Below are 10,000 nucleotides of genomic sequence, written 5' to 3'. Positions count from 1 at the left end.
TTTATCTAGAAAAGCATGAGGAAGTTTCATTGTCCAACCGAACAATGAACACTGTGTCATTGATTCCTGGAACTGTGTTAAGGGTGACACAGACTGCTTTTCACTTCCACCTGCCTCAGAAAGAGTATAAAATGTTCAACTGTGCCAAACATTAACATATTCTCATTTAAACATCTAATTAAGCAATATACCAAAACCCAGATGGTCCGAACACTGACCCTGTCTGTTCCAGTGCAGGAAAGCTTGCCAGAAGGACTCGGTTGCCATCACAGTTCCAACATTAATGCATCCTGCCGCCTGCGTGCTTCTGAAGTCAGTGAGATATATGCTAAACGCATGCCTGTGTGCAGTCCGCCAGTGTTAACCGATTCCAAAAGGGTAGGATTAGCAATGGAAATGGCCTGTGCTGAGCTGTCTGAGAACGGCACACTGGGGAGTGATGATGCTAAACATCTTTTCCATGTGCCCTGACACAATGCAATCCCATGACGCGCAGCTGACAAGCTAAAAACACCCTCGCTGGGCTGTCTGTTCGACGGCATACCTGACAGATTTTAACCCGCTGAGTGACAAAGCATTAAAGTCTGCGAGACGAGGCACTTGAGATTTCGCTGTCCATGTGGAAAAGCCTAGATAGCATCTTAAACCAGCGCGCCGACCTCCGCGCCATGAACGGATTAAGATATTTTGAGCTGTTTAGTCCCTGACACATGAGCAATTTATGATTATATGGTCTGTGGCGCAATAGTGTCTGAACGCCTGCATGAATATTCATAATTCCCCTTTTAGAGGATAACTGTTTATAGAGGAAGCGTGCTGTCTTGATCGTCCAGTTTTATTACTGAAAGGTGAGAGAGAACGAGGAAAGGAAGCAAGGTTACACTCTTGTTTTAAGTTGACCTTGTTATAGTGTAATTACAATCATACGTAATGAGGAATTTTAAATAACTTCATTTAATTACTGAGATGAAGATCTTCATTGTGGAGATAACATGTAGATTAAAAAATCAACTATGATTACGACTGTAATACAGGAATGCCATAAAGAATTAATTTACAGGAATCTTCTTTTGTTCTGTTCTGAAAAGAACAAACAATTAATTGCAAGTCTTGTGATAATATGATCAAAACAAATGCCTGATAAAATTGAAAACTTTTTCAGATTTTTCATGCAAATACCCCCAAAAAACATCAACCAACCAAAACCAACTAACCAAAACCAACCAACATACCAAACAACAAACCAACCAAGCAAAACCAACCAACCAACCACCCAAAACCAACCATTATACCAAACAATCAACCAATCAATCAAAACCAACCAACCAAAACCAAGCAAAGGTAACTAAAGCCAATTAACCAAAATCAACCAACCAACCAAAACCAACCATCAAGCCAAGCAAAACTAACCAACCAAGCAAAACCAACCAACCAACCAAAATCAACCAACCAACCAACCAACCAAGTCAAGCAAAGCCAAGCAATCAAAAGCAACCAACCAACCAACCAACCAAAAAAAAAAAACCTACCAACAAACCAACCAAAACCAAGCAACCAATTAAAGCCAACCAAGCAAAACCAACCAACACCAACCAACCAAGCAAAACCAACCCACCAAACAAACAAGGCCAACCCACCAACTGACCAAAAAACCAACCAACCAACCAACTAATCAACCAACTAACCAACTAACCAACCAACCAACCAAGCAAAATCAAGCATAACCAACCAACCAACTAATCAACCAACTAACCAACTAACCAACCAACCAACCAACCAAGCAAAATCAAGCATAACCAACCAACCAAGCAAAACCAACCAAACAAACAAACAAACAAACAAACAAACAAACAAACAAACAAACAAACAAACAAACAAACAAACAAACAAACCAAACAAATTCAACAAACTAACTAACCAACCGACCAAGTAAAACCCATCAACCAAGCAAAACCAACCAACCAACCGACCGACCGACCAACCGACCAACCAACCGACCAACCAACCGACCAAAATCAAGCAGAACCAACCAACCAAATCAACCAACAAATCTGGGGTCACCACAGTGGAATGACCGCCCAAGCAAACCAATCAACCAAGCTAAATCAACCAACGAACCAAGCAAAACCAATCAACCAAGCAAAACAGCCAACTAACTAACCAACCAACCTCAACTAACAAACAGAACAAAACCAACCAGCCAAGTGAAGGCGATCAACCAACCAAGCAAACCCAAGCAAAATGAACCAAAACCAACCAACCAGCCGACCAAGCAAAACAATTAATAACAGTAAATTGAGGTTTTGTATGTGGAACAAAGATATGATATGAAGTGGTATTCCTTCAAAAAACTAGTGTATAATACTATAAATGAATAAAATATAGTAATTTACTGTAGAATTAAAAAAAAAAAATCTATGCTTTTTTTTTTAAAGTTTAAAATCCTGGCAACTACAGCAGCAACTGTTGACCAACCTTTTACAGGTTTTATTTTTTTACAGGGCAGAGCTCCTTTACAATAGCACATGACACATCAAGATAGCATGTTACTGAAAACGATGACGGAGATCGAATTAGAAAACGAGGCTTGCCAAACTCATAAGCACCATGCCTCACACAGCGACGGAGCCTGGGTTTCAACATCTGCCCCCCTTTTCAAACAGCTTCAGGGTAAATTATTTGGTAGACTCAGTCTCTGAAGGCAAGGCCACAGTCTGTTCCAGTCAGGGAAGTCACAATTATTTGCATAACACCTCTCGCAATCCAAAGCAGCCTTACATATAAACAATGCATTGGGCTGACCTTCTTATACATATTGCACGCACACGCACACGCACACGCACACGCACACACACACACACACACACACACACACACACACACACACACACACACACACACACACACACACACAAAAATAGCTAGCTTCTGTAAATCTTCTGGGAGTCAGGTCGCACTAGTCTACCCAGAAACTGTCTTGTGGGCCCACTAGAGGTGTAAAATAATGGTTAGGTGCATACCTTGGTTTTGAAGGCATGGTTTGGTATGCTTTCAGTAGAGCATGGATGATATGTTTTGTATTTAAAAATAAATAAGTAAAATTTGTTTATTGCTGTAAAACAGCGGTGTCAAACTCATTTTAGCTCAGGGGCCACATGGAGGAAAATCTATTCCCAAGTAGGCTGGACCAGTAAAATCATGGTATATATAACCTAAAAACAGCAACTTCAGATTGTTTTCTTTGTTTTATTATGAATAACATAAAACATAATGACGATTCGGGACACTTCATGTTTCTGCCGCACCACTGAGAGTGTCTAGTGTCCCGTGTCGGGGCGCATTGGGTACCCTTAATCAAAGTTAATTCACTGTGTGTGGTTATCAGTCACAGTGTACAAGCTCTGCACTTGTACACCGAGACTATACAAACTATACAAAGACACAAATGATTGCGCACTCTCTGCTTGGTCTGTGTCCGAGTCGTACATGTACGGCTGAATGCTGATCCTAGCTTAGCTTCTCTCTCTCTGGGCTCTATTTTGACGGTCCATGCGCAGAGCGCAAAACGCAGGGCGCAAACGCTTTCAGGGTGTGTCAGGACGCATTTTTGCTAATTTAAGGACGGGAAAATCCGCTTTGCGCCGTGAAGCATGGTCTAAAAGGATTGAGTTTATTTTCTTAATGAGTTATAGGTGTGTTTTAAGAATAAACCAATTAGAGTCTCATCTCCCATTCCCTTTAAGAGTCAGCTGCGTCACGCCAAGAGCGCATTCGCTATTTACAGGACGCAAAGTAAGTCTAAGAGGAAAAAATGAGCATTTCACAAGCAAACAGTTCACAGTTTTTATTGGAAAACTGTTAAACAGAGCATCTACTGCGTGAGAATGAGAGATAATGGATCACTTTCACTTTCGCTCTTGGATAGGGAAACCTTTACGCACAGACATCAATTAGTCTATAAATAATTAATTGCGTTTGTTAAGCGGAAATGTTCGTTTCAAAACTATTTCTAAATTCAGTTCTAATTTCCAGCAAACGAATAAATGAACAATATTAACGAAGTGTGCTCAAAAACCTGAGTTATATCCTAAAACACATGCTGTGCCCCATATGGTCTAAAACCTGACAGGTGGGCAAATCTAAGCTTGTTTTTAATAAAACAAATGTAAATATGGAAATAATAAATAATGCTGCTAATAATAATAACATTATACAAAAGCAAATTGTTATGAATGACCTGAAAAAGCCTCCCGAGATGAAGAAGACATAAAAGCAGTGATTTTTCATATTTATGTAGGACAGAAAATAATATGTTTTGTAATATTTTAATCCTTTATATTTATATTCTATATCTATTCTTATTATATACTATATATATCCTTAATATTAAAATGTTTTCATATGTAAAGATATTTGCCTATTGCTTTCTTGTGTGTGTTAAGCAGTGTGTAAGCGAGGCGCAACTCTGCGCCAGAGTTCAGACCGGGTTTGTTTTGGTCTAATGAAAAATCTGTTATAGATTCTCAAAATAGCAACGCGCCAGCGGTCCGCCTCAGAACACCTTCCTTTTTAGAGCAGAACGCCTATGGGCGCACAAATGAGCGCTAATGCATTTGCTATTTAAACAGCGTAGCGCAACGCCTCAAAACCACTCTTAGCAGTTGAAACTACTAAAGGACTATTGCGCCGCGCCCTGCGCCACACTGCGCCGGGTGTATGATAGGGCCCTCTGTCTGTAAGCCTGTCTGAGGCAAACACAGAGAGTGGGAGCTCTTGGCTCCGCCCCCTTGTTACATTGGGCGGGAAGCCGATACTGTGAAGCAACACGCCCCTAAAACAGCAAACTGTGTAAACGCCCCCAACATGACACATTATAACACATTATAACAAAAACATCTGAACTGTGTGTTGAACTGAACCTAAACTGGCACACTCAGAACAACCAGAATATTCATATTAAATCATAAAAAGAGGTAAACTATGTGCGCTTTAAGTAACTAAAAAAAAGATGAGTAAATAGTGTAATAAATGTATTGTTGATTGTTATTAAATACATTAACTAACACTAACCATGCGTCTCGTATAGTGAAGTGTTATCCAAGAATGTCTCCAATTTGATTTGTGTTTCAAAGATGAACAAATGTCTTATAGTTCTGAAATAACATGTGGGTTCAGAAAAGACTTTTTATTTTTGAGTGAACTTTTTAAAAAGCAAAACTATTTTCAGCTGATTGCTTTACTTCACCTCATCGTCCTAATTGAGCAGTTCTTGATGAGAAGCTGAACCAAAATGGACCCGACTTTATACCAATATATTAAAAAAAAGTGCAATTACTGGGTGGACTGTGACTCTAGTTCACTGATCATGGCTGAGGATCAATAGTCAGCTCCCTGTTAAGAAATCAAGCCGTCCTTCTTTTAATCAGAATATTTCTCAGCATCTCAGTATTGACTTTCCCTGCAGAACCGGCTCAGTCATTTTCTCGCTGGAAATGTACTTCCTCCTGCTCTAATGACTTGATAACAGCACATGCTGTGTTTATCAATAGTAATGCAGAGAACTTGATGGTTGTCACTAAAATGTTACCGACATCACATCAAAAGGGAATGCTGGGAGGATGATATTATCAATAACAAGTTCTAATTTCCTTCACACAAACACAAAAGACAACATGGCAACATTTTGATTTTGATGATCCCTTGTTGACTAGAAGTAATTTAGCTATTTTTTCCCATTGGGAGATGATCAAATTAAAGTATTTAAGTGTTAAGCAGACAGTTTAATACAACTGGGAGATGACATACAGTGTACTATGTTTTGCACAGCACGTCAAAATAACATTTTACCCCAATGTCATGGAGGCGCTGTATTACGAAAATTGGTTTGATGTCAGAACCCAAGACAGGCTGACATCAATGTCCAACGTCCAACCTCAAATCAACCAAATATCAACATCTAATGAAGTTACAGCTTGGCGTTGTGTTGATATTACCACTCTTACATCTATCAGATGTTGGATTTTAGTTGCCATACCTGATTAATAAATGCAGGGTTTAACGTTAAGGATTTTTCTACTGGTCCAATAGGGCCAATGGTTCAGATTTTTACTTGCCCTGCCAAAATTTTCACAGGGCCCACCAAAAAAAAAAAAAAAAAATCTGATTATAGCTATTTTTGCCACATATTTAAAATAATATGTCAAAAATAATGTATATAATTGTTTAAATGTTAATAATTATTTAAATAATGTATTTAAATAATTTTTTTTATTATAAATGAGCAAAATTCTGTGTTAACAAAACAAAAAGAGCAGTATGAAAAATGTGAAGGTATTTTTATTGCAGTTCGAAATTATTTAACAAAGGTCCCATAATGCTATTCAAAAGCTTAAATAAACAGGGAAAATGTAAAAATAAAAAACATGAATCTCAAAATATTTTGAGATACTAATATTTTTTACATTGTAAAAGTAACTTTAGAAGTACAGTACATGCCAATGTTATTGTGCAAACCATAACCCTACTCTAGCAGTCTAATGTGCTAATATTTCTATGAGAGTTTACTGACTAATGTAGTTACAAAGTCGCTAAATTCAAATCAAAATAATACTAAAGGGGGGGGGGGGTTCCAATATCATAACCATAAATATAATGTTGTCTCGTTACATGTTTGCGTAATTGTGGGTCACAGAAAATCAGAAATGTTCTCCATGTATCAAAATAAATTTGAGTTTTACCATTTTTGGATCAATTCAGCCAATCTTTCAGCACTTTTAGCTTAGCATAGATCACTAAATCGGATTAGACCATTAGCATCTCAAAAAAGCTTTCCGGAGTTTCTTAATTTTTTTTTTTAGAAGGTAAGCATTTTTAGGGTCATACAGTGTCAAGATGAGTTGCCAACATTCATTCATTTTCCTTCGGCTCAGTCCCTTATTTATCAGGGGTCACCACATCGGAATGAACCGCTGAGTTTCCAATATCATAACATTATGATTTTGTCTCGTTACATTTTTGCTAGCATTGTGGGTCACAGAAATTCAGAAATGTTCTTCATGTATCAAAATAAATGTGAGTTTTACCATTTTTGAATCCCTTCATCCAATCTTTTAGCACTTTTAGCTTAGCATAGCATAAATCATTGCATCAGATTAGACCATTAGCATATCCTAAAAAAAGTGGAGTTTCTTATATTGCTTATTTTTTACATTTAGAACTAAAGTATTTTTAGAGTCACTCATTGTGTCGAGACGTCTTACAGCATTTCAGGATGTTTTCAGACTCAAGTCTTTCCGAGGACATTTCGTTTTCTTCTCCATTTCCGCCGCTGACACAGCCCTGCAGCCGCATGTATAACAGGATTAAAACAATCTTCCACTGAGGCTGATAATCTTATGCACAGGAGGGGAAACGCCTCACAGTTCCTCTTTTCATTTATTTATCGCATCCATTCGTCTATTTCATGCACGTTTGCCTCGAGGTGCGCATTTCTGCACATTCAGAGACGCTAACCTCAACCGCTTCACCTTCACCGACAGAGCCAGACAGTCATTAATCAAAATGAAATGAAGATTTGAGACGACGCTGCAGTCTGAGAGAAACACACTTTGAGGAGAATACACTTCTGCATCCCCGAGATGTGTTGATAAACGACTGTGTCTCTGGTTTCAATCAGTCTGCTCAATGATTCATGTTTTTTTGTTGAGGTGTATCGCTAATATTTTTGAGAAGGTAACGCCGCTGAGAATAAGCATTTTGGTGGAAAAAGAAAAGAGTTTGATTTGATTATGCAAATGTGTTGAGCTCTGGGCAAATAGCTGGAACTGGTTATTGATTAGGGCAGTGATGTCAGAATCTGCAGCATCATTTTAATCGCTGTTCGAGATATTGATCGACAGCCACACTTGAATTCGTGATCTCAGTTTTGAGGCCACGAGTTTAAAGTTGCTGCCATTTACAAATCCATCATGCAAGAGCAGTCTTGAAAAATACATATAGCATTTGAATTGCATCCAAATACCGCTATATCATAAATAAATAAATAAATGGGAGCAAGTACATTGTGGGTAGCACAATCGCCTCACAGCAAGAAGGTCGCTGGTTCAAGCCCCAGTTAGGTCAATTGGCATTTCTGTGTGGAGTTTGCATGTTCTTCCCATGTTCGCTTGGGTTTCCTCCGGGTGCTCCGGTTTCCCCCACAAGTTCAAAGACATGTGGTGTAGGGGAATTGGATAAGCTAAATTGTCTGTAGTGTATGTGTGTGAATGAGCATGTATGGATGTTTCCCAGTGATGGTGTTGCAGCTGGAAGGGCATCCGCTGTGTAAAACATATGCTGGATAAGTTAGCGGTTCATTCCTCTGTGGCGACCCCAGATTAATAAAAGGACTAAGCTGAAAAGAAATAAATGAATGAATGTATTAAAATTAAAAAATTTAATCAAATAAAATAAATGAATAAAAAGTGAATAAATAAACATAAATAAAAAAATTTAAAAAAATATTATTTAATAAAAAAGACTTAATAATAAATAAATAAAGTGGAAACATTAGAAATACTTTGGTAAAACATTGATAAAATTAACAAATATAATACAAAATAAAAATATATATAATAAATAAATAAAATACATTAATTAAAAAGATTAAATAAATAAATAAAAATAAATGAAATAAATAATGATAAATAAATAAATAAACCTAAATAAATAAATAATAATAAAATAAACATTATTAAATAATAAATAATACAATAGGGTAAATAAAATAAATGCTATTGTAAAAACAATAATAAAACATACAATTAAAAAATATAATAAATAAATAATAAAATACATAATTTTTTTAAACAAATAAAATGAAAACAAATTAAAAAATATAAAATAGGAAAAAAACTAAATAAATATAAATAAAATAAACTATATCAACTAATAAATAAAAAAGTGTAAATAATATAAATGTTGTACAAAATGAAAATAAAACTAAATAAATAAATACATACATAAAAAATCTATTAAATAAATAAATAAATAAACATACAAATAAATATTATTAAATAATAAATAACAATAAACAATAAATAAATAAATCGTAAATATTAGAAATACTATTGTAAAAACATGTAATAAACAAACAAACAAACAAACAAACAAATAAATAAATAAATAATGTATAAATATAAATGATATATTCTTCAATACCCATTTTGCTCTTAGGACAACTTTTATGATTGTTTAAATCCACTTTAAATGTTGACTACTGTATATAAGACATAATATACATGTGGTCATTATAACTGTTTTACATAATAATTTAGCCTTAATCTTTACTAGTTTCAAACCTTTATGAGTTTCTGTCTTCTGTTCAACAGAAACTCATAAAGAATACTTTTTGAAGAAAGCTGGAAACTTGTAACCATGGACTTCCAAAGTATTTATTTTTTCTCGATTTTTCAAGGGCGGAGTTAAAAATGCCTATGCATTAGCATAGCAGCACAATCAGAATGGCTGCTTCTCCCTCAGGGCTGTTTATGCTAATGAGGGAGACAGTTTCAATAGTGGGCGGAGCTTTCCCCCCTAATGACAATGAGAGATAAATGTTTCTGCAGACTGTTTTTATCAAGTGTGATTATAAAAAAAATAGAATGAATTAATTTTGTCCATTAGAAGCAGCTTATACTCGCAGACTGACTGAGTTTAAAGCGCTTATAAAAGTGACTTTTGCATAATACAGTAGGTGCACTTAAAAAAAAAATCCTGATCTTGGCCATTCGAGAGAATCTATTAGCCTGCAGTTCAGTCCAATATATCTAAACTGAAGAAAAAAAGAAAAGAAAAACCTGCTGCACAAAGTAGAATCCATTGTAGTTTCCTCTCAGATGTGAATATATCTGTTCTGACATTCATCTGACAAGCAGAGTTCCGGTCTGGAGCTGTTCAACTTACTGACGAAAGTCTCTGGTTAATTTTAGCATTTCTAGCCATTGTATTTTATGTCACAGTT

General features: G+C 36.1%; 1 protein-coding gene across 10 annotated transcripts in view; it reads right to left on the bottom strand.

Annotated features, from left to right (window-relative positions):
- The window catches only part of grik2 (glutamate receptor, ionotropic, kainate 2), a 339,915-nt gene that overhangs the window by 22,682 nt on the left and 307,233 nt on the right, over window positions 1-10,000 (bottom strand).

Source organism: Danio rerio, chromosome 16 (genome assembly GCF_049306965.1).
Source record: "Danio rerio strain Tuebingen ecotype United States chromosome 16, GRCz12tu, whole genome shotgun sequence".
Lineage (NCBI taxonomy): Eukaryota > Metazoa > Chordata > Actinopteri > Cypriniformes > Danionidae > Danio > Danio rerio.
Note: the sequence above shows the minus strand (reverse complement) of the source record. Positions and strands in the feature narration are given on the sequence as shown.